The sequence below is a fragment of the Neodiprion fabricii genome, chromosome 2, assembly GCF_021155785.1.
Source record: "Neodiprion fabricii isolate iyNeoFabr1 chromosome 2, iyNeoFabr1.1, whole genome shotgun sequence".
NCBI classification, from domain to species: Eukaryota; Metazoa; Arthropoda; class Insecta; order Hymenoptera; family Diprionidae; genus Neodiprion; species Neodiprion fabricii.
The window spans coordinates 15,757,757-15,784,483 of NC_060240.1; the positions used below are offsets into that span (position 1 = coordinate 15,757,757).

At 37.4% G+C, this 26,727-nt stretch overlaps 1 protein-coding gene across 11 annotated transcripts in view; it reads right to left on the minus strand.

The window, feature by feature from the left end:
- The window catches only part of LOC124175082 (CUGBP Elav-like family member 2), a 378,071-nt gene that overhangs the window by 278,403 nt on the left and 72,941 nt on the right, over positions 1 to 26,727 (minus strand). The window lies entirely within an intron of this gene.

The window sequence follows — 26,727 nt, forward strand, 5'->3', positions numbered from 1 at the left end:
CAATTCAATGTATCTTGAAAATAGTCCGATATTGAATAAATTTCATAAACGGTTATTGAACGTAGATCACAAGTAGCAGTAAAACGTGAACAATAATCGTTGAAAAAATACGTTCATCAAACGATGAATATATTTCTGTGCAATAGTGGAAAACCGCAATAATTAAGCGCTTAATTGGGGTTGCTGGTAGTTGTATGATGAATGTACAATATATATATATATATATATATATATATATATATATATTAGGGTGTGTCGAAAATGAACTTTTTTTTTTCTTCGCTCCTACCACTCAAAACTTTAGGTTTTGACATTAAAGAGGTCCTCGTTCAAGGAGGGCGCTGTAGCTTGAAGTTTAGAAGTCGCTCAACGAGGATTTAGGTTTCCCATCTAATTAACACGTAAAAAATATTGTTTTTCGTTCAAAATGATGTCAGGCATCCAAAAAATTGGCGATTTCTGTGCTTCTTGGCTTATTTGAAAGCATGACTCATCCCCTAAACGATGATAGGTCGTTTTTCGACTTACCTTGTACCAATTTTTTTTACGCCACTTTTCGACCACAATAGTCACTTTTTCAAGTTTACAAAGTCTCCAATGTATCAATGAGTTCAAAATGAATTGCTACAAGTATTGATTCTTGATTCGAATATAAATAACCAATTCCAAAAATTAGTGAAACATACAAAATTTCTCAAAATAAACATGGTTTTTTGAATAAAATTGAAGATACGGAATTTACCAATTTTTAGAATTGGTTATTTATATTCGAATCAAGAATCAATACTTGTAGCAATTCATTTTGGACTCATTGATACCTTGGAGACTTTGTAAACTTGAAAAAGTGACTATTGTGGTCGAAAAGTGGCGTAAAAAAAAATTGGAACAAGGTAAGTCGAAAAACGACCTATCATCGTTTAGGGGATGAGTCATGCTTTCAAATAAGCCAAGAAATACAGACATCGCCAATTTTATGGTTGCCTGACATCATTTTGAACGAAAAACAATATTTTTTACGTGTTAATTAGATGGGAAACCTAAATCCTCGTTGAGCGACTTCTAAACTTCAAGCTACAGCGCCCTCCTTGAACGAGGACCTCTTTAATGTCAAAACCTAAAGTTTTGAGTGGTAGGAGCGAAGAAAAAAAAAAAGTTCATTTTCGACACACCCTAATATATATATATATAGATGTTGTAGACACCAAGATTGAAAATGAATTTCATAAACGTCTATCACGCGTAGATCAGAAATACCAATAAAACGTACATTATAATAGTCGAAGATATACGTTCATAAAACAATCAATATACTGCTGTGCAATGGTGAATAGGAAGTATGATAAACGTCTAATTAAAGTTGCTGGCAGTTGTGTCATGAATGAATATTATATGTTGTGATTACCAAAATCATAAACGAATTTCGTGAACGTTAATAGCTCGTAATTTGTAAATTCAAATGAAACGATTCTGATAAAACGTTGAAAGATGGAGTACCAACATCGTTAAACATATAAGTTTTAAACGATTTTCGTACGAATAATGAACAAATATACTATACGTTGCTTTTGCTATAATAATACGTATTTTAAACTTCTGTATAATGAAATACGCATAATAAACAGAGTAATCATACGAATAATATCCATCCGAAATATTACAGTATATGTGATACGGTTGAATTTTATACTTATACCATTATTAAACGACTTCGACGTTTCATATACGAAATTTATACTGGTGTGTGTTTATTGGGTCTTGGAATTACAATCAAGAATTCTGAATTTCAGGTAAACTTTGGGGTAAAACCGATATTTTTATTACTATGCTAGGTATTTTGCAGAACTCTGAAACAATATTTAAAAAACTTTTTGTTTCCCTAAAATTTTCTGAAAACTCAGTATGCAAAAATTCCTTAGCTTTTTTTATAAATAAAGCTTCATCGAATCGTTAAGATTACGTGAAAGTAGTCGGCGTATAATGAGAAGTAATCTGTGTTTATGGGGCATTCGGAATCTTTGAAAATCCTGTTCAAAGGTATCCAAAAATATTCTATGCTAGATAATAAAAACTATTCGATCGGAGAAAGCAATCGAAAGAGGGTGAGATGCCATAAATACACTAAAACTCGAACGGAAGTTCGTAAAATGACGATATGGAAGTGTGTCAACCAGTGCGGAAGGATGCAGGTTGTATTTTAGTCCCCAGTGCCTTGGGGTGTCTCACTTAAATGCGGACCGTGTATAACCTGATTATATATCGAGGCAAGGGGGGGGGGGGGGGGGGGGGGGAGGGGGACGGTGGGCATATCTTTCTGGCTTTCGACAACACGTGGGTCGATAATTATCGCTCGACCTGACCGATGTATCGTGTTTTAATCTCAGCTTGGATGGAGAGGGGAAAGAAGGGGGATTTTTGCCCGGGGACATTTTAATCTAAGGGTTGACGTATTCCCGGTCCGCCGCGTTCGGGTTATCGGTCGGCACATACATGGGTCATCCTGCTCGGCAAGGGAAACGAGCTTTTATCGCATTCATTAGTTCACGCGGGTAAAAACCAGGTAGAAGCGAAGCCTTGCACGCCAGGTCATGTCTCTGCCATCAGGACTCCCAATTTCGATTTGGGAAAGGTCACCACGGGTATGTTTTTCTATTTAATAATACAGCGAGTAATATGACACATCTAACGAGTAATGATCTCCTGTTTAAAGTGACTTTCAAAGTTATTGGTGATTGGGATTGTTAAGGTTCGTTCAACTTATTTAGGATATTGAAAATCATTAGAATTCTGCAAAATTGATCACAATGTTAGTCGAAGCTAGCAATATTAAAATTGATCGAAACGAATACACAGTCTCACTAATGGGTGAACGAATGAATAAAAAACAATCATTTGACGGAAAGGTAGAAAAATGTAACTGAAATCGTGAATTTCTACAGAGATAGATTGAGTTATGAGCAAACCTGTGGGCTTTAAGCTGCAACTGGCCTCTTGGGTTTGCCACTTGTCATTCTAGACATTAGTCAGATTGACTCTTGAGGTCCTTCAAGATTCGACTTGCGATGTAGAACTCATGGGAACATGGTGATCATGAGAAATTAATTCTTAGTCATGCCCCGCAAGGAGGGGTTAACCAATTTGGAAGAAAGTGCAATAGTTGCAAAGAAAAACACGGTATCGAAAAGGTCGTCAAGGCGACATCACCTGCAAAATCTATCGCAAATACGGCGACAGCAAATATATAAACTCACACGCCCGTTACGACGTAAATACAAAATAATAAAAAATAACTTCACTTTTACAAAGCCATAAAAATACCTCCGAATATCTATACAATATCATTTTTCACATTCATTGAACTATGAGTTTAAATACAGTGTTGGCGGGCAGGAAGGGGAAATTTATTATACAAGCTTGATGCCAAGATCAACTATTAATGTTAACGTTATCGATAATCGTAGTAGCTTATTTATCAGATTACTTCAAGGATAAATCACAACCCATTTTTATCAAATGCAAATCGAAGGCGCTTCAGATTCTATCTTTGGTAGATTTCAAGGAAAAGGCAAGACTTTAAGGACATGAACATGGAACTTTATCGAGACGAGTCTTAAAAAAACATCTTGGAAAAACAATAAATGAAATGGTTAACAGTCTTTTCATCGATCGCGCTGAACTCCCTTCACTGCACCGCGTCTCGCTGACTTATGGGACACTTCGTTAGACATGCCTCCCCCTCCTGAATGCGGTGTAACAACACTATAGGATGACTTTCAATTGGCGAATCGACGAACGAAACGAAGGTTTGTATTACGACAGTGCCGCAGCAATTTATGTGCGTGACAACGCGTGTCACGTTAGTCGGGGATAGGGGGCTTCCCGGATTTGTGTGGTCCGTGTATACAGGCGGCTCGTATGACGCCCCGAGGGAGAAGGCCACTGGTAGGTACAATGAGATTTTCCCGCCGGAATTACGCATTTATGAGGAGACGAAAGTTGGGGGCTGAAATGTCATTTAATGCCAAATCTCTGCCATGCTCGCACGGAGGGTTGGACTGGATACGATATTGCCAGTTGGGCTTCTCGCTCGCCATTGTTTGCTGGTTACGACCAACCGAATCCGGTTTTACAGCACACTCCACATTCCCTTCTATACCACGATTTAATCCACGTTCAAAGTTATGCTCCAAACGAAGGCTTTTTCTCCTTTTCATTTTGCGCAATTTCTCTCTGCATAGCGATACGTTTTTAACGCAAGCAGCATCATCAACGTGAGCACGAAAGTCAGAATGGCGATGAGTTTCCTTGTGCAGTAACTGCATGGTAATGTAGAGAGAAAGAATTTTTTCTTGTGTATTGGCTTAAACGTGAAACGATTTGGGTTGAGTTTATCGAGAGAAACTGCGTTCATTGGTTCAAATATTCACCAATGAAAGTAGAAACGAGTTCACTTCGCAACAGCTCGAGGAGAACAGTATAGGATTCTGTATGAATCACTGTGCTCAGCTCATATTCATGCTTATGAATGGGGGGATGATTTATCATACGCATAGGGCGCAGCCTTTGAAGAATAACCGCACCACGGGCACAATAGAGCTCGATATACACACGTAACGAAGTTGATCAGATCAACGTAATACGACAAATGAAATGAAGAACAAGTGGAATGGAAATGGAAAAGCGGTTAGCACGGAAAGAAAGAACTGCTCTAACTTAGATTTCACTTTTTCATACCTTTTTTAGTTCTTGCGGAACCTTCTGCGAATCCACTTAAGAAGATGGAACCATTTTCACTGACCGTTACATAACCACAAAGTACGAAAAGCGACTGTGCTTCAGAATCGTGGAAATTATCATCTTGGCATGATCGTGGAGTGTGTTGACTCATGATTAAATGGACTTTGCTCGGATTGCTGGGGTACCAAGTATTTTTATTTGACGATAACTTCGCGTACCAGTCTTGACATATAAAAGTGTTCTATTGGCGGTGATAAGAGTATGGAAGAAAGTATCGCAACGTGATTTGTTAACCTTGATTGCAGGTGAATTATCGTTGCTTTGGAAGAGCTACACCGAATGATTTGGGTCACATCAAAACAATCAGTGATTGTTATCCGCTCTTTCGGAATTATCCAAAGTCCACTAAAATTAACATTATTACGCGGAGCTTTCAAAATCTAGTCATTACCAGCCAGCGTTGGAGAATTATCGGATTGCTCGATATCGATTCCGCGGCATCATGTGATTTTGAATTGTTCTCTGCATGACTTGTTTTCAATACTCCAACTTCTGACTCCGGTTAAATCTATAAGAACAAGAACCAGCAAGCAGAGCTGCATTTCACGAACACAAATAGACGTGAACTTACAACCCGGAAGTTTTCTTCCGCAGCACTTGAGCCAAGTTTCGCGTGCAGTAACCCAACAGCTTCGTAGGTCAGGTTAATTTATCGCCACAGACACAGTTGGTTGCAACAAAAATTGTCCCAATCCCTGGGCTTTCAGTCGTAGGTTTTTAATCAATCATACGCTTCGTGTAATTGATTTTCTAGTTCTAATCGCATCCTGATACAATAGTGAGATACGTGAACATCCATGTAATGTCTAATTTACACATTTCGTTCAACAAGACTTACATATACCGCAGTTTTGTTCGCAAGCGAAGCCATGAGCAGATGGATTGCAGTAAACTAAACCGTGGTACTGCAGTGAGCCAAGAACTTGATTACTCACCTCGCACACACGCACGACGTCCTCCGTATCAAAGCTCAACATTCGCAGTACTACGTGCGTTATACTTGACACTCTCATGCACCTGGTAATGCAGTTGCATGCTACAAACGTGAGGCACGTGAGAACGACTCTGTTCCAACATACTCGAGCCATTAGTCCACGGTCTGATCACGACCATGTGAACATTGCCTTGAACGGTTTGAGGAACTGACTCTCTCATTCATCCAATCCCATCGCCAATTTATGTCAGTCTTCGTGTTAGGCATGTTTTAAAGATTTGTGGAATCGCTAACAGTGTTAAAATTCGCAACTCGCGCCCATGTGAATCCTTTGTGGAAAACATTTCTTTTCATATCAGAAGCCATTGGATCTGTTTCTGTGTGATTCAGAATCTTAGGGCTTTTGATGACTTCTTTTACCGAATTTTAAGTAGTGACTGGATGTTCTATGTTACAGCGATCTGCTGGACATGAGAATGGAAACGATACAAGAACGTTGATAGTCAAGTGTTTTGATAGGAAACGGGGAGCGTCGGGAGAGATAAGTAAGTGTAGTAAAGTGATGTAAGCAACGTTGTACCGCAACTATCGTTTGTACGGTCACAGAGAAAATCCTCGATAAGAGGCAGAAGCAAAGGGTTAGACTGGGTTATCTGGGGGCAATAAACTTCGGTGGAATAACATGAAATCTGGCGAACCGCTAGTCCACTTTACCCAGCCACTGCCCTTTTCTCCATCTGTGCATTCGGTTCTTCCTGAATCGTGGATAGCTGGCGACAGATGCGATTGTTTGTGCCAGGATCCGAAGACTTGCAATTTCCATGGCTCGAACTTATTAAGACGGATATCTGCAGCTGAGACAGGTTAAGTTGTGGCGAGAAATTGATAATCTCGTGGCGTGATTTATTCTCTTTTAGTGTCACTCGGTGCACTGACAGAGTCAGTTGATTTAGAGGCCATTAAATACAGTGATTTGACGTCTTCGAAACCATTATTGAAACTACTTTGGTTTTGAGCCCACTACGCACGGGGTCGTAACCGCTGCTCTTGACTTCAACGTTTCATTACGACCATTAATTTTATCTATTCTTCCAGTTATAATCCTCAGCGACGAAACGAAAACAAGACTTTTGTGCATCGTGAAAAATATTATCACGTCAAGTAATGTCGTAGAATCTCGTGCCGAGTTCGTCAAAGTAATGTCAAAATGGCTTTGTGCATATCGCGGATGTGCTGCGAAATTTTTTTCCTCACTAGGGCGAAGACCAGGGCATTGTAATACTGGTTTCGATTACGTTAAGAGAGTTACCTGGATTTCGACGATCGTTCATTGATTCAAATATTTCCGACGCTGGTGATATAAAATATATCAAACTGTTAACCACAGTGCGGTAATTCTTCTTTTCCGAATGTGTTGTGAAAGAAATTGTGCAAATAATCGAGAATTAAGAACGGTTCGCACTGTATCGCTATGAAGTTTATAATCGTCTTGCAAGAAATGTATTGAAATCAGTCGTCATCACAGACTTAATTACAACCCAATTGTACGATCCAAAGCAGAACGATGACTTTCCGCAAATTGACAGATTGCAGACACGGCAGCAGCACAGCAAGAAATTAGTAGCACCATTATTTGCCGTGAGTAGAGGCAAGAATGAATAGCCTAACGTTCAAACATGGTTTGAAAATCTGAACGAATAAATCTTGGCATGAATCTACAGATACCATTACTGGCATCGATAATTTAGCCGGTGGTTTGCATTTAGTTGTTTCTTATTCTTCTCAGCTCTGTTCTGGTGTACTATAAAGCTGAAATCAACTCGGAGCGAAAAAAAATAAACTGGAAAAAGTAGTCAAATGAATAAATCGGTATAACAATTATTCTATGAATATTTGAGTTTCTTCTTTTACGTACTCGCATTTTCTCTCACGTACGCAATAAAAGAGAAGAATTTCGACAGAAGGAGTAAAAAGAACTCGAATCGCCCACTTGACCCTTGACTCTCCACCGCGGCGAGAGTTGAAGAGCATCCAAAAATGCGGCTCACCTCTTGAGAGCACATAAATTGAAGCCGAGAGATAGGATTAAAAAAATACCACGCAGAACTGAATGCGCTAATACACTCGAAATCGAAACGACAAGAGGGGGAAAGTTGATCAACGAAGTAAGGAAAGCTCTTTCCGAATCTCCCCAGCGGGAAGCTCTGATGAATCGTCGAAATAATCTCCTCCTCCGCCCCACCGAAATATCAGACAAGCATCAAAAAAGGAAGAATAAAGAAAAAAAAAAAAAAAAAAACCACACCGCAAAAGACCTCGCCATAAAATAGAATAGCAAAAAGAATGCTATAAACGAAATGTCCCAATAATCGAAAGAGATTCTTTTCCCCTTCCTAGGCTCCACTCTTTCTGCTACTACTGCCTTCAAGTTGGATGGCTCCGTACCCTCTCAACCCCCGATCCGTTACCACTATCATACATACTCAGTATCGGCTTGCGGGTATCATATATACATATATATATATATAATTCGTGTGTGGTTATATTTATATACCTATGTATATGAAAGCTGGTGATCCGCTTATACGAAATGGATAGCATCTCGAGAGATATTTTATTTTGTCAAGAGGAATGGGGGTAGGAGGTGGTTTTATTGGTTGGTTGCATCGCGTCTCCGTGACCGCAGCAGCGGGTTTCGTTATTTTCCCAACTCTCAAAAGTATTTTGTCCTCCTCCTCATCGTCGTCGTCGTCGTTCTGCAGGAGCACTACTAGAAATTCTCAGTCTCAAGAGCCCCCGTACACTTTCCTCTTCCAGCCCCCTCCCCTCCCCCCCTGCCCCTTTTCATGCTCTACTCGTGCAGTGCTTGCGGTAACGTCAGCAGCTATGATGGAATGAGGAGGAAAAAAGTTTCGCCAAGAGTTGTGGACCCGTTCATACCCGACAACCTCAACTATGCACTGCTTTTGCACTGGAGTCATAAAAAAAAAAAAGGAAAAGGAAGATACTATCAACGGTTTCGAACAAACCCTTCGATGAGACCGTTAGACACGATTACGGCGAAAATTCATCGTCTCATAAAATGTCACCCGATGGAAATGAAGATAAATGTTTTTGTCTATCGTTGGATGAAATTCCTGAGTTTCTAAACAAAAACATCTGACTCGTCGTTATTTTCTCGTGACATTTTAGTCATTATTTCAATACTCGTGGAGATTTTATACAGATTTTGTGAGTCGTCAGTTTGCAGAGAGAAGGACGGATTGTTTTGTTTTCAAGTTCAAAAAAAAAAAAAATTATGGTGACATTATTCTTTCACACTTGATTGTATAGACTGGCACGGACAAGTATTTTCAAATTCACGTACATTAATTTGAAAATTTCGAGTCTTCTTCAAGGGTATGCTGTACGTGAGTTTTCAACTTGATATAGAATGAGATTCAAAATTTTGTATAAAAATAATTATTTTCTCTGCTGATTTTGCGATTTTCAAGTAATTTAGAATTGTATTTTTTCCTGAAAATATATTTCGGCATCTTACGCGTCTCTAATTTTTAACGTATGTCTGGCGATACCTCGGCCTTGAGTCAACTATGAATAGCAAGGTGCATTCGCCTCTAGTATAGCGCATTTTCCGTCCCCCATGATCCTCATACAGTTTCCCCCGTCCTGAGCTCTCCCCGACGCACAAGAATAATGGTTTTTCGTTCGATCCCGAGGTAGCAGGAGAAGAAAAAGAATAAGAATAAGAAGCAGATTGAATTGGAAATATGTGATTCAGCAGTATGTAAAGTCGTCAGAGAGGTTCGTTCAGTCGCGTTTCCCCGTCGCTGAATGCGGTTATAAATCCGTTATTCTTCGTCTATTTTCTTTATCATTATTTTCCTCCTTCTCCTCCTCCTCCTCCTCCACCTCCTCCTTATACCATTTTCCTTTCACAAAATTCAATCTGCTTATACGTACACCTCGGAGGAAAATACACACAGCGTCTTCGGCATCGTCGAGTTCGTCACCGCGACCGCAGATCCCTCATTATTTTTCAAGAGGAATGAGTCCGGGTTAGTCTTATACACTCTTATCAAGACGAGATTTGCTTGCGACTTGAATATTCCACGACTATCCCTCGCTGTCCGTTATTCAAGTTCAATCCAGCCCTCCTCAGATATGCGTAGACTTTTCGAAAACGAGTCAAAAATAGCCGAGAAACGTGAACACAAAAATTATTTAGATATCAAATGTACTTACATCATTTCCCTCACTGTGACAATTATTTTCTGAGAATTCATCAGGCTAGATTATCGTTAAAGAAAGAAATATTTTTCCATCATGGATTGGGAAGAACTAACCTGAGACTGTTCTGACAACAAAATAGAACCGATTCAACCCTCAAACTTATGAAATAGTGAATCAGAACTGAAAACACAGGCATGGTCTGTATTCAATCGTCATAACCTCATAATATCGCTAACGATAAAACACTGCTGCAATATATCCATATTTCTTTCAACTACAATATTTACATACTGAAATATTTTGAAACTTGTAAAGTAACATTGTTGCAGCAATGTTTCCGCAATATTTCACACTTTTTAAAGCTACTACCGGCATGTTTTAGCAAAATTGTGCAACGCTTTTGAGATATTTCAAACCGTGAAAATCGAAATTGCGGCAATATTTACACAATATTGCACAATGTACCCGATATATTGCAAAACTTTTAAGTTTTTATCAGTGCAATATTTCTGCAACATTCTGCAACGTACTTGAAATATTTTGAACTATGAAAATTGACATTGCGGAAACGGTTCCGAAATATTGCACAATGTACCCGATACATTTTCAACCTTTCAAGCTTGCGTTACTGCAATGTTTCTGTGACATTGTGTAACGTACGTACCAGGAATATTCTGAGGCTTGCAAAGTTACGCTGCAGCATGGTTTCTGCAATATTGCGCAATCTATCCGCGGAAGCATTTCAAATCTTGTAAAGCCGAGTTGCTGCAATTTTCCTACAGCGTTGCATGCTGAATAAGTATCTAATACCCACGATCCATATTCTTCTCCTTTTATTTCCTTAGAGTATTTTTTTTTTGTTTCTGACGATTTAAGGTAAGTGTACCAGTTATTAACACGTTTAGACCCAATTATTGACCCTATAATTTTGCATAATTATAAATTGACTGCATAAAATGTGAATTTCTCGGTTAAACACTACGAATTTATTTTTTGGCTATCTTATAAATTTTCTGACAAGTATTTTTCTGTTTTCTTGGTACTACTAGAGTGAACTTTCAATTTCTCCGTTACATATATGTATTAATGGTAGTGTTGATATTCAAATATTCATCTACCCTCGCTAGTTATTGTTTATGGTGATTTTAAGCATATTTAGAGCTACGCAAGTACAAGAGAGAACGATTGAACTGGAGTTTTGAAGATGATATTAAAAAATATCACTTTTTCATTCATTTACACTGAGAAAAATTTCGTTTGTTGGTGTAACTAGAAAAATTTAGTAAAACAGGTATCGTTAAAAAAAAACTGTTTGAATATTGTTGAAATTACGAAAAGCGAGGAGCATAAATTTTGGGCTATCGTCGATCCTTTTTTGGCAATTGCAACGCAAAATCAGTTTCTTCGGTTTATTGTACTTTTTTAGTTAAATAAGGCTTTAACATCAATTTATTGTTTCACAAGCATTAAATTTTCACAACAGTTACGACAAAATACAGTAACAGTGATCGTAATGAGAAAGAATAGTAACGGATACCAGACTTTCCGGTAACAGCTAGAAAACTAATTTTCATTTTCTACCTAGAACTATATTTTTCGATTGTGGTAAAAAATGAAAATAGTTAACGGCTCAGCGGTAACCGGAACTAAAAAATTCTCTCAGTGTAGTCTCTTAAGTGTTGTTTCAAACTAATTCTGTCCATTTACACCTAATTCTTCAATTTTACATTCATCATGTTTTATTGTTTCATCCAAATTCTTCAAAAATCTGTAAATATGCGTATCTTGCATGAGAATAAATCTCGATGTGTTTTAAAAAACCTAGTGCTATATTTCAATTCACCATACCTGAACACCTACGAAAAGCATTATTACTTAAGGGGGAGGTTAAAATTTATACTTCGCAGGCTCGTGTAATTGGGACAGGGTCAATAATACCGGTACACTCTATCTGATTTCTATTTCGACAAAAAATTAATAAAATCTCAATAATTCACTGAGACGTGATAACCGACAACCACCGTTTCCGTTTGTCTTCTTCATCAGTAGACTGGGCCAAAAAAATTGACTATTTTTTTTTTTTTGAAAAATATATTGAGAATATCATTCAGTATGGCAAAAAAAAAAAAATTTCATGAAATTTTAAGCCCCTAATATTAACTTTAAGAGGTCTATCATCGCTATTTTTGATTTTTAGTAGTAATTTGATGTTTTACGTCAGAACTGTCGAAATATTGAAGTGAAAAAATTTATGTTCACTTATCCCTTTAAAAAATTAAATTCCCTACAAAAAAGGTCTGATTATAGATTTTTGTCAAACAAGCCGTTTCCGAGTAATTAAGCTTGATAAATTGATATAATTTCTCGATTTGACTTTTTTAATTTGGAATTTCGTGACTAACGAATCAATGAATGTATAAAAAAGATCATGACAGATTCTTAAAGGAAATTTAATGTTCTACAAAAAAGATCTTTTAATATTTTTGCCTCAATTTAATTTTTCAAAAGTTATTCTCAATTAAAATTGAAGAAAAACTTGAAATATAATGAAGCATAACTTTTGAAAAATTAAATTGAGGCAAAGATATTAAAAGATCTTTTTTGTAGAACATTAAATTTCCTTTAAGAATCTGTCATGATCTTTTTTATACATTCATTGATTCGTTAGTCACGAAATTCCAAATTAAAAAAGTCAAATCGAGAAATTATATCAATTTATCAAGCTTAATTACTCGGAAACGGCTTGTCTGACAAAAATCTATAATCAGACCTTTTTTTAGGGAATTTAATTTTATAAAGGGATAAGTGAACATAAATTTTTTCACTTCAATATTTCGACAGTTCTGACGTAAAACATCAAATTATTACTAAAAATCAAAAATAGCGATGACAGACCTCTTAAAGTTGATATTAAGGGCTTAAAATTTCATGAAATTTTTTTTCTGCCATACTGAATGATATTCTTAATATATTTTTCAAAAAAAAAAAAAAAAACAGTCAATTTTTTTGGCCCAGTCTATTCATCAGTTTACTTCATTTTCAGTAAAGATAGACGAGGAGAGGGGGATTGTCAGTTTGTCGGTCGGTTGACCGGGGGCTCCGGTCACTTAGCTAGCGATGAGGCGTAGCAATCGGCAATGATTTCGCAGTGTGCCCCCTTTCACGGCACGCACACTATTCGGCTAACCGGCTTCTCTCTCTCTCTCTCTCTCTCTCTCTCTCTCTCTCTCGAGGGCAGTGGGAGGCTGTAATTGAATCGCTTGGCTCAAGTTCCGGTCTCTCAACCCCCCCGAGACTGACCGCCGTCGGCAATCGTCAGGCGCACGCCGCGCCGTTTCCCCCGCAAGCCTGTCCCACCACCCCCCGACCCCCCTCATCACTAGTCTTGACACGAGTAATCGGAATCCTTCATGAGTCTTCGAGCGATGAAAAATCGATGATTTCGAACAAGGTATTTTTCTAACAATAAGTTACGTGATTCAAATTCGTTGCGTCGATGTGACGCGAGGTTTTTTCCCAAAAAGAATCAAGTTTTTGCCGTTTCACAGTCGACCGAAGTTTAGTGAAATTTCTATAACTCGATTCAATAGTTGAAATTCAATTTTCTGTTGTTTTTTTTTTGTTTTTTATCCGTTGCCTCGAAATAAAATCGATAAAAAACTTTCCTCACAGAATCTTCAATAACGATGAAACAATTTTTGCGAATAACCGAGTGAATTTTAATATTTCAGAAAGCTTGCAGAGCATATTATTCGCAGCATGTAACACATTTTGCCGAAGTACATTTTGGATACTGGCGAGCAAAGATATGCTTTGAGAATGTCAACTGTGACTGTGCGGGATAAAATTATTTTGTAACGTCGTTTATAAGAGGTTTAATCACCACCGGTGATCTCGTCTCATTAAGATGAAGCAGAGCTCGCGTATTTCTAACCGCCATCAGCGGTATATATTGAAGATGAACGTGGTTCATAATCTGGGTCGTCGCTGAGAATGAGTCAAGTAACGCGTGTCGAACTTCTGGATCATTCCGTCGTGCCAGCCGGGGAAAAAATGTCGCAGCTGATCGACATTTTCAATTTTTTGAAGCAGCAACGATTGATCTCTTTGCTGCGATTCCTAGATTATTGCCTCGGTACTGAAAATTACAATTTGCATTTCACCCGATTGATAAGTGTCTTGAAATACTGTACAAAACGACCTGAGGAAATTAAATTGGGAAGAATAAAAGCAAAAAGCTTGTTTAAACACTTCCAATTTCTTTATACTTGTTCACGAAATTTGGATTTGTATGATTACCTGATGCTGAAATTTTAGAATCTATTCTAAATAAATTCAACGCAAATCAGGATTGATAATTAGCCTCCGTTTACGCACGACGAGCAGATCGTAAAATCTAGGTTCCCTTTTATTTAAGTTACACGATCGTATAACAATTAGTCGGTGAAATTTAAACCGTCTTTACCCAAGTTTCGAAGATATAAAAGAACAAGCGAGAGGAAAAAAAGAAGCGGAAAAAAAAGAAAAAAAAAAAACGTAATCGAGAGACTGAGAATAAAAAGTAACGACGTATCGAAAACGTCAAAACTTTTTTGCCAACAGTGAAGGTATAAGACGTAATACGTAAGAAAAAAGAAAAGAAGCACGAAGTAATGAAAAGAAAAAGTACATAAAAGAGACGCGGGAGGGGGAGGTAAAAAAAAAAAAAAAAACCATTTCCAAGTATTTTGCAAAGATAAAGTAAAAGGAGAGGCGGAAGGAGAAGAAAGAAGAAAAAAAAAAAAAAATGGAAAAAACTTTTCCCATTTAGTTAAATGCCTTAATGCGAAAATATGATACACCCTTGCGCTTCTTCAAACCTGCACACACACGCACACACCTGGGTATATGCGTAAGTATACGTGTATAAAATTTTGTACAATATAGCTTCTTTGTCGTTTTCCCAACGCCCCACGCGATATCAGCCAATTATAAAGAAACGGCTTTGCTATTTTTCCCCTATTATTATACCGAGGCCGACGGCACTCGCGCTGCTTTCGTTCTTATTAAAATCGTAACGCTGGGCGCGTCTGTTTTCCGGTGAAAAATAAAAAACGATTACGCAAAAACGTAAAGGAAACAAAAGCAACACGCTTTCCCTTCGCGTGGTTGTAAAACGTCGTGAAAATTGAACACAAGTTTCCTTGATACGTAATAATCGATAGATTCGAACCGATTATAGTAAATTAATTTAAAAATGTTCGATTGCTGCAGTAACAAAAATCGTTAGTGTAACATTATTCAAAAGTTTTGGGATTCTTTACCTCAATTGACTGATAATTTTTTGTTTTGTCTAATCGGTTTTAACCCTTTTGTACATACATTTTTCCTTACATCCGATACACGTGAAATTTTTGCATTTATGGGTTTTTAGGATCGCTGATTACGAATTTGAACTCGAGATTCGAATATTCAAAATGGTGGATTCAATATTGTGGACGAAAATTTAAATAGTCATTTGATTTTATTAAAACCGCATGTTACGTGATTTTTGGGGTCACTGATTTCGAATCTGAACTAGAAATTCAAAAATTCAAAATGGTGGATCCAATATGGCGGACGAAAATTTAAATGGTCATTTGATTTTGTTAAAACCGCATGTTACGTGATTTTTGGGGTCACTGATTTCGAATCTGAACTAGAAATTCAAAAATTCAAAATGGTGGATCCAATATGGCGGACGAAAATTTAAATGGTCATTTGATTTTGTTAAAACCGCATGTTACGTGATTTTTGGGGTCACTGATTTCGAATCTGAACTAGAAATTCAAAAATTCAAAATGGTGGATCCAATATGGCGGACGAAAATTTAAATGGTCATTTGATTTTGTTAAAACCGCATGTTACGTGATTTTTGGGGTCACTGATTTCGAATCTGAACTAGAAATTCAAAAATTCAGAATGGTGGATCCAATATGGCGGACAAAAATTTAAATGGTCATTTGATTTTGTTAAAACCGCATGTTACGTGATTTTTGGGGTCACTGATTTCGAATCTGAACTAGAAATTCTGAGATTCAAAATGATGGATCCAATATAACGGACAAATAAGAAAACCTTGAAAAATTTTTTGGTGCGTACTAAGTTTGAGTACGAAGTGGCATACGGATTTTTATGGCAGATTAGTAGGAAATGCTTTTTCGTGGAAAAATACGAATTTCGAACATTTGTACCATCGATAAACAAATAAATTTTATATTTTATTATTTTTTTTTCTTTCAACTCGGAAATATTTCAGAGACCACATGGAACCAAAAAAACTCGGCAGTTGTTAATAAATAAAAATTTGCAAGAAAAGGGTGGACGCTGATCGTCCCAGCGTGAATCAAAGGGTTAATTTATCAGTGATAAGCTCAGGTGCATTTTTCACTCTCATTTGAGCCAAACCAAGCAGCAGTGACTAGACGGAATTGTCCAACCGAGTACGCGCGTATCGGGTTCGTAACGCATATGTCGCGCAGTCATAACAGCGATAATCGTTTCGATAAAGCACCCGACGACAGTGACGCATGGCAGCCATCTGACGGATAATAATAGACGGTCATTCGCTATCGCCACATGTCGGATAATTAAGCAGGCTGTACCCTCGCAAGAGGAACAGAGACATCGACGAATGTCTTGTTCATTTCAAGCACCGACGAAATTATTTGCCAACAACGTCGTTACACTCAAGAACTATTACTCGATGTTCATCTTTGCGAAACAGCCGTCAAAATTATGCTGACATTGATGAACTGACCAAGTAACCTCAATATTTTCATCTACAAATTACCGAACCTGTTAAGAATTATGAGCGAACCGGTATTATTTCATCGAGAAGTACCGAGGATCCTGTTTAAAAGTGAAGAACATTTTTTTGAACTTGCACAGTAAGTGAAAAACTTTCGACAAAATAATTGAAGAGCAAAGCTTTTGCTCCTCAGCCAATCGCAACACAGATCGACGAAAAAAATGTACTTTTTTGAATTTATATTTAAATGTATAAATTTCGATTCCACGCAACGGACAATAATCAAAATCTCCATTCGTTACTGGTAAAATTTCCTTTTGTCTTTTTTACGTTGATAATATAAGTCTTGAATTTTGTGATTGATACAATGTTAAATGGAAACCAGTTTTAAAGCCTATGGATATATTGATGCCGCTATTGCATATATAATTAGGCCTCGTGAAAGAATTTGTAAAAGCTCTTAATCAAGATTCTGAAGCTTTTCAGTATTTGCAGAATTTTTCTCCGTAATTATCCGAAGCCGAAGTGAAAGCGACTGTTGTAGTCGGACCACGAATAAAAAAATAATGCACATCGACGAATTTACACAGTTACTCAATCCTCGCGACAAGCAAGCCTGGAAGAGCTTTAAAGCAGTAATTCATGGTTTTCTCGGAAACAACAGAGCTGAGATTTATAAAGAATTGATTGAAACTATGCTTGAAAGCTTTCAATCATCGGCTACGGAATGTCTTTTAAAGTGAATGTTTTACATGCTCACTTGGGCCAATTCGAGGATAATGTGGATGCCTATTAAAAAAAAAAAAAAACAAGGAGAATGTTTTAACGAATGTTTCAGGGGCAGTAATAATGACAGCATGATGACGGATTATGATAGGAGTTTGATACGAAAAAATCCATGCGAACATAAAAGAAGTACGAAAAATAATAATCTTTGAAATTTGTTTATCAATTATTATACATTTGTAGTTTATTATTAATTATCATTTTTGAATAAAAGTGATTTCAATGTGAAACTGAAGTTTTTTTTTTTTTTTCTTATTTACAATAAGTGATTGAGAATATAGGTGACTTTTCTTAAAACCCGAAATATGCTTCTGGTTTCAACGAAAGCAAACTTCAACTCATGAAACTATTTTTTATTTTATTAGTTACACTGTTAAAAATTTGTGTATGGAACTTCCTACACTGCATTAGAAGTTTTATTCGCATAGGGAACATACAAATACAATAAATTTATCACACAACTTAGTAAATTAAAATTACTTTTTTTTGTGTTTTTCTTGTAAATTTTAGTAAAAACAGTAATTTCCACTGTAAATTTTAAAACACCGAATTTGCAACCTGATTTCATAAATTGACAACTCTTTTGTCCACTAAATATTCACTAAATTCACAACAATTTTCAACGTTCTACGTGGAAAAAAAATAAAAAAATCCAAATTTTACATCTGTAACGCAAACTCAAAATTCGTGTTGACCGGTGTAATTTGTTTTTCAATGTGACGAAGATCGCGCAACTTTAGGACGCTAAGAAGACCTCAAAACTGTCTGATAACTAAGGGCAGCGTCGTACCAGCGGTCGGTAAAACAGTGACGTATATCCCTGCAGGCGTTGTGAAATATACGATGTAGTTGCGTATGCATATGTAGGTACATACGTGAAGGGACATTTGTGTGTGAAACACGAGCGCACACAAGCGCTTGTTTGCAGTTCCAGTGTTGGGATATAGTTGAGGTAACTCGCGGCTGAGTTTATACAGCAGCGTGAGAAGATTTAGCGTAAGATCCACGTCGTGTATGTTTTCATGTGTACGTTACATACAAGTGTACAACTATATGCATACATTCGTCCAAGTGTAACTTATACGACGACTATTCCGCAATGCAGTGGGATTTTCGCACTTACTTCGTCAGGCTGAAAGCTCGAGGCTTGAAACGGCATCGGAATCTTTTTAGTTTTATCCGCAGGTTCGATATATCGAGGATTGTGAAAATGTTTCAAACGCGAATATCGCAAGGAGTCATTGCGAAAATATGTGCTACGGAGCGGAAACATTGCTACAATACTATTCCAGGGTTACGTTGGTTCATTTTGAAATATTACAAACTTTGCGAAAATCATATCGATGTAATGTTTATAAAATTTTATAAAACATGTCCAAGTTATATCTCTGAAGTATTTGACACTTGAAATGAATCACGCTGCTTCAATATATCGGTAATATTTTAAACACTGTAAAGTTAAATTGCTGTAATGTGTGTGAAATATTTCAAAACCTGCAAAGTTAAGCACGTTCTAGTACACTGAATACCCATTTAAGGAGAGTCATCGGTGAAATAAAAAAGTCCCACATTCTTCAATCAATTTCATTAACATTTGGAACATTTAATAACGGTCCTGAAAGTAGAATCTAGTTCAAATTACAGCTCAACAGGTCGAGTAATTTGAGAGTTATGCATTTTTTTAAAAGATTTTTCGGAAATATGTCTTGCGCATTAGGCTTCATTGTAGAAGGTTGAAGTTCGTCGTCGATACTCTTACAACCGCAGACTAAAAATTGATAAAAGGAATGTTTGATTAAATTTTTTTAAAGTCATCTAAGTTATTACCCAAACTCCTTGGACTTCTATTTACTATAATTTTAGGTGTATCGTGGACTGGGAAATGAGTTATATTCACCGAGTCTGGAATTCCTTCCACCAATTTCAAGACAATATGCCTTAGAACATGTCTACTGCAGGGTGAAATGATTCGCTGCAACCTAATGCGCAAGGAATTTGTTAGCGGTGGGCAGAATCTCCTTATAAACGTTCCTTGCAGACATTTCCATCGCAAGATGTTGAAAAAGAATTTTCTCACATGATTTTTTTTCCAATCATTCACGTGTTATAGAACGGTTTTTGGCCAAAATTTCACCGAAGCATCCTCTCAAGAGATGCACAAAATGATGGAAACCACGATGAATGGAACCCAGTGACATTCTGTCTTCCATATTGCGGTAAAGGATTTGCCTGCGGTGAAATTGTATCGATCGTGACGACTGATAGGAATCAGAACTGATCCTGCACCTAACCTTCGGCATCGATCTACCTCCGTTAAGTAACAACACAGGTATAATGCCATTCGAACACTGGTAGCTGTATGTAACACGAAACCCAACCCAGCGGCACTTTGTGCTCAAATCTTTTACAACCAGTCGCGTGCGACTAACAAACCGCTCCCAAGTGACAGCCCGCGCACGAGCGAGATATTAATGGGATTCAGGGAACAGAATTCAACTATGAGTCGAGCTAAAATTGTTCGAAAATTGTCCAGATATAAGCGAGGGTGGAAACCGCTCGATTGTCAACCGCAGGCATAACCGAAGCCGCTGAACTCCTTGCTCCAATTCATCGACCAGCTGCAATGATGCGTACCTGTTATGCCTGGACGACGGTGAACTCAAAAGGCATTAAGGGAATTGCCCTCTAATTTCAGTGAGACCCTTTATTGTATATCGCCTGCGCCACATGAACTCTCTTAACTACCGTTTGTCACGACATTCGTTTACCACGAAGCAGTTCCCTGAACACTGTCATTTCCCCCTTCCCATCGCAATTCTCGATTCACCCAGCCCACGTCTGCATGTAGGGACAGAAATTGCTCTTTTAAAAATTAACATCCGTACCTACGGAGGCTCTTTGGAAACGGTTATTACTGTCAGGAACTATTATTCTTACAGTCTTCGCCGCAATTAACTACCTTCCATTCGTCCAGTACACGTGTCCATCGAACACGCGTGATGCGAAATGTGACAGATGAAGCACTTTTGGCTTTACCTACACGCCACTCGACGTATGACAGCCACCCTTCGTTTCAAAATTTTTACGGGACAAGCAACTCACGTCCAGCAAATCAAGTCAATCACTTAACAAGGACGCAATCTCTTTTCCCCATCTTAGGGCTTTTCAAAGGATTCCAAAAAATTCAGGTAATCATTTCCAGGTACCTGCTTGATATTCCAATAGTTTGCATTACGAAATTTTCAATCAGTCAATCACTAGAAGCTTTTGATCATAATCGCTGATGTTATAACGGACATTTCTTATTCCTGTCACAACGTTCAGTTACTATTCATTCATCGACTTCACGCGAGCATGAACACCTGATACCAGAGATGGAAAAATATGCAACCAACCATTCCTGACTTTGAGTGCAGAACGAACATTGAGTTGAGGTTTAATGCTGTATACTTTAGATTTGAATTCTTGTCTATAAAAATCTGTTGTTTCGGCCATTGCCTACGTTTGCATAGCATCCAAAAATACAGACGGTGACACTATAATCTCTGGTCTTCGTTGCGGCGTTATTTTTAGGCCTTCGAACCAGTTGGCACAGTTCATTGTATTACGACTTGGACGGCTGATTGTCACGCAAAATTTATCACTGCAACTCTGCAGTCTAGTGGTTTGTTTTTTCACAGTCTAATTTTGGTACAGGATATGAATATAGATGGACTGACATTTGACGGTTTTAAAACACCACGTAATATTGTACAGACGTGATCACAATATATGTAGCTGCCAAGTTGCAGCATCGTAGAATTAACACAGCTGTATGGCAAATGCGTATAAAGAATTGCGCATATAAATTTTTTGCACAAAAAATTGCAGGATAGTTACAAAATATATCTAAGATATTTGAAAAGTTGCAGAATTATGTCGCTGCAATGTTTCTGCGATATTTCAGACTCTGCAAAGTAGCATTGCTACAATATTTTCATAATGTTTCAGAAGTTGTAAAGTTACGTTGTTGCCATGTTTCTGCAACATTGTAAAATGGTCTCAACTAATGTCACATTGTGTCAATCTTTCTAAAATATTGCTCAATGGTTTTAAAATATTTTCAATTTTTCGTCAACATTGCGCGCTATTTGGATCACTGATGTTTCGTAAAATGTATGTATACCTGCAAGTGCATTAATTTTACTCACCGAAGAACAGATCGACTCCCAAAGTTTGAAAAACAACCCATTCGATTTAAAACTGTTTTCTCGAATGCTCATAATTGTCAGACTCAATTCCACTGGCGAATTTTTCTCTTCGTTATGCTTCCGTCATTTAAATCAGCAACGTTCTGAAACCCCCCCTCAGATCGTTGCCAGTTTCACTGTGTCGTATGCGAATATTTTTCCCTCCAGTCTCTAAACTCACGAACTGCCATAAATCTGTACAAGATATTTTTCATGTAGGTTATCTTTTCTTGTGTCGTTTTGCTTTTTCAATTCGAATCTCGAGTGCATATGAAATGGTTTGTGATCTTCGTTGTTCGGGAATATTTTCGGTTGCCTGTGCGATCTATATATTACGTCCAGGCCTCAAATTTGGTTTAATAATTGTTTAAAAGAAAAAAACACAAAATATAAAAATACACTTTTACCAATTGGAAAAGCTTAATATTCGCCAGCTTTTATTTTGTCCACACCATAAACAATGAAAGAAAAAATTATCACCTGATGGAAACGGAGTTGAGATAAAGAATAAATAATAGGAAGAGACGAAATGTGAAATCGATTATCACGATCGGATATTTACCACGTATTAGAAATTTGATAGAAAAGCTGGCAGTTAATTGTTTCGAGGTCAAGGTGTCGAATTTATTGCAAGGTGATCAGCTTTCGAAGCTCGGAATTGAAAAATGACTTCTTACAAGTTAACTAAATAAATGAATTTTTTAATATCTATAACTGTTCAAATACGAATTAGCATTAATCAGTGCTTTCCTTTATTTTCACCCCATTTTGAAAACCACACCAAGAATGTATATCCATGAAAAATTACGTACATCAAATTTTTGTGATTCTTTGTTTTCCTATCTTTGACAAATATCTGAAATCGCTAGACAAAGCATTCCTGAGTCTTTTTTTTTTTTTTTTGTTTCTTTCGACATTCAGGTGCTCATAGAATTGCTGGTGAAATTTGTTCGACGATCTAGAAATAAAACGAAGAGTCGAAGCGCCACAAGCTTCATCGAATAAATCACAAACGCCGTGAAGCAACGATAAAAACCGCCCATGAATGAGATGTATAATGGTAATATACCAGGGAAGAGAAATAAATAAAGTCTCACGTTTTGCGGGTAATTTTTTCTTTGATTTTATTATTTCTGCTTCCTCATTGGTTCGCTTTTTCCTTTCTGTTATTCGACGCAGTTATTTACTCCGTCATTTTTCACTTTTTACGAGCCCTAATGTACAGCTCGCCGCGATTTTCATCCACATTCACGCTGCATCCACTTTACTCCCAGCTCTTATTCCTCTCGTCTATTAAGATTACGCAATTACTTGCTGTGCCAACGAAAGATCTACACCACCAGCTTCCTCACGACCGCTCCTGGCAAACTTACTATGCACTTCACCTCGTATTTACACTCCTAGCTACAGCTCTATATAGCTTACAATTATACAACGTGATTATAAAGCAACTTTACGTCTATTTGAAGACGTGATGAATTTCAGATTCGAACTGGAGCAGACCAACCGCATTGAAATTTGCACGAAACATCCCTTCAGAAAACTTATATACGACACTTTTTTTTCTGTTTTTTTTCGATAATCATTTCCGAGCACTCTTTCTTTTCTCCCCTCCATTTGATCAGCGAACGAAACACTTTTCATATCCGACTAAACTTCCATATGAAAATATTTTCTAACGAAATAACGGGACTGCGGAGCATCGAGATTTTGAAACCTTGCGTGACTTTGATTGTTTATAACATTGGTACAAGTGAATATAACTGGCTTATACGTTCAAGGGTGTTTATTACCATGTTCGTGAATAATTATGCTGTATGGCATGATTCCTAGGTCAATAACACGGATTGTCCAACGTAGTTAGTTCGACGAAATAAAATTGGGTTCAACCACGATTCCAACCAAACGGGTTATCTCTTTATTGACCTCTCTCTCTGTCGATCCCCCTGAAATGTAATCCCTAGAAAATATTGTCACTATTTTGTGATAACAAATGTCCCGATTTCTTTCTAATTTTGCGTTTTTTTCGTCGCCATTTTCGTAATCTTCATCTGATTTTCGATTTTCCGGGATCCAACAGAGAGATCCAGGCAAAGAGACTCTGAAACGATTTACTCGTTCGGTTGGAAGCGTGGCAAAACCCAATTTCATCTCGTTAGACTAATTACGTTGGACCTTCCATATTATTGACCTGGGAACCATGTCATACAATATAATTATTCACGAACATGCCGATACGCGCCCCTGAAAGTACGATCCAGTTATATTCATATGTACCATTGTTATAAACAATTAAACTCACGCAAAGTTTGAAAATCTCGAACCTCCTGACAACCCTTAAATTGAGGGAAACTGTTGACTAGGAATTGGTTTTCAAGTTCAAGAAACAAAGAAAAACAGGGCTTAGTAAGTCGGGAGAAATCGAGTAATGTTCCGATCCTCTGTTTAGCTTTCAGGTTCTATAAATACGAATTTCCGAGAGTGTGTATTAAGAGGGGATGAATTGGACAGTTGGGAAAATAGAACCGGCTGAAATTTACACCGCGTACTGTTTACTCGGGAAGGATGTGGAGACGTGGGTACATCATGACGTGAAATATCTTTAGAACGTCGACGTCGACGTCGACGACTCTTGACGGCGGTAGTTTCTGAGAATCAGGCTATATAGATCGAGCTTGAGCTTTTGCAGCACCGAGTCGAGCAACCCCGGAAAACCGCGTGCGCGTTTCCGAGCGTCTTGAGGGGAGGTGAAGAGGAAAAAAATATCCTCCCACGATGAACGCCGAGGAATTCGTTTCACCGTTGAGCCTGAATATTTGCAGGTAAATGCCGGGCCAAATATGCTCCTAGGAACGCAACTAGTGCCGAACTCCCTTGCGGTATTTTTGCCCTGCCTCTTTCGAAGCTTGGGTTTTTATATTTTTTTTTTTTTTTTCGGAAAAACTGTCGTTGCGGATTTTCTTTTTTCTATTTGCTTGCAATTTTGTCCCCCTCCGGGCTGAGAATGAATATGACAATGAAGAAAAACATACGACTGCAGATTCTACTGCAAGGTTGACACGGAAATCTGATTTTCAATGTTGCAAGGACTTGGGTCAAAGGTATTTAGGCGATTCTTTGTAAAGGCTTTAAACTGTAAAATAAATATTTTTTGGTTCATTCGATAATGAAATTGAAAAAAAAAAAAAAACGGTATTTGACAAATTGAACTATTTGCAAATTGCGGTGATTGCCACGAAAATATGAGAAAAAGGAGTACTAAAATTGAATTATAAGAATCTAGCAGAAAGCAAGTACTTAATACCAATTGTTCAGTTTCATAGTTTTAAAATTGTTGATGGTTGAAATTATCGTAGATTCGTTCGATTACATCCGAAAATCTGATGACACATATTTTCTCGCTCAAACAGATATTCATTTTATTCGCGGTTAATTCAATATTGATGTTTGGTGATAAAAATCGATATCAGAGTAACTGGAAAGAATTAAATATTCAACTATACCAACGTGAAAAAAGGTGTCTCATTGGAATTGTGGAGAAAAAGTATTGTTCAATGAATTAAGTAATCGTGGATTGATATTGAACAAAATCAACAAATTTTCAACTTTATTGAATTGATCCGTATGAAAAATAGATATCCTAGCTCATATTTATAATTTCCGTTTGTATGTTTTTTCCCATTTATAGGGAAATCGTGGAGCTTTCGAATATACTAATTTGGCACAAAGATTCACGAAGGTATTGATTTTTAACTAATAATCATTCCACTCGTTCAAAACCAGACTGAAATATTTCGCAAATTACGAATTTGGTGCTGAACCTAAATGCGAAATGAAGAAAATATTCCCAACTAATCAGTAAACCGTTTAATCAGTGCAACAAGAAAATCTTAACGATTTTTACCACCGTCTAGAATCAAACGTTTTCGGAGTTTGCAAATCAACAAAACTGCAAAGTTGTAAATATGCATAATTTTTGAATTCGACGACGTTTCAATGTTCCACACAAATCAGCACTCGAATATCATTTCATAGATTAAATTAAACTAGTGAAAGAATCGACGAGACAGGCTGCAGACGAGATTTGAGACGGTCCAAAAATACTCAACGAATTTAACAGCGTTCCGGTATAATTTCATTGCAGACGGCAGAAGCTTCGAATCCGTCCGAAATCAAAGGAAATTAAGCTATTCGTGTCACGGCTGGTTGACAGATTCAGCCATATTCAAGAGACGTCAACTAATCACAATGAAAACTATCCCAACACTATCCAGTTATTTGCGTGGATCGATAAAAGAGAATAAAAATGAAAAAACAAGGAAATAAAAAAATTGCAAGCACGTCAAAATCTAAGATGATTCAGTCATACCGAGACGGGAGTCAACGATTAGATCTTAAATGTAAATACCCAAGGCAGGAGGAAAACGTGTAAGTCGATTTCAGGCAGGAAATGAATCGCCATCCGTCGATGTTGCATCTTTCCAATCGATGTCAACGCGTCGACGTTGATCGTCGCCATCGCATCTTTCACGTCAATCGCACCGGCGATATTTCCAACGATTTTACTTAGCTTTGGAAAACTTTTTACCCTCGTTACTCTATTCCTATATCATTCCGTACGCATCGCGATCTGAGACGATGAAAAAAGCGAATGACAGACGGAACTTTTCAAACTATGAACACCTCTGTATAATGGAATGATTTTTTTGTAGGTTAAAATCTTTCCGAAGCTTTGGATTCTGGTCGAAGCACAACTTCGAACGGATGTTTTTGTAACCAACGATTACACGTTTGAATGATATTAGCTTTGTCTTCATTTCGAGTATTTGAAATTTAAAAAATATTACTTTTCGTAACGAGTGTCGATAAGGCTTTTTGACGAGACTCGAGGTTTAGAACACGAGCCGAAGGCAAGTCAAAAAAAAAAAACATTATCCGTACGAGTTTCGACCCGTACGTCTTATCTCGAGAGTCAAGAAGTG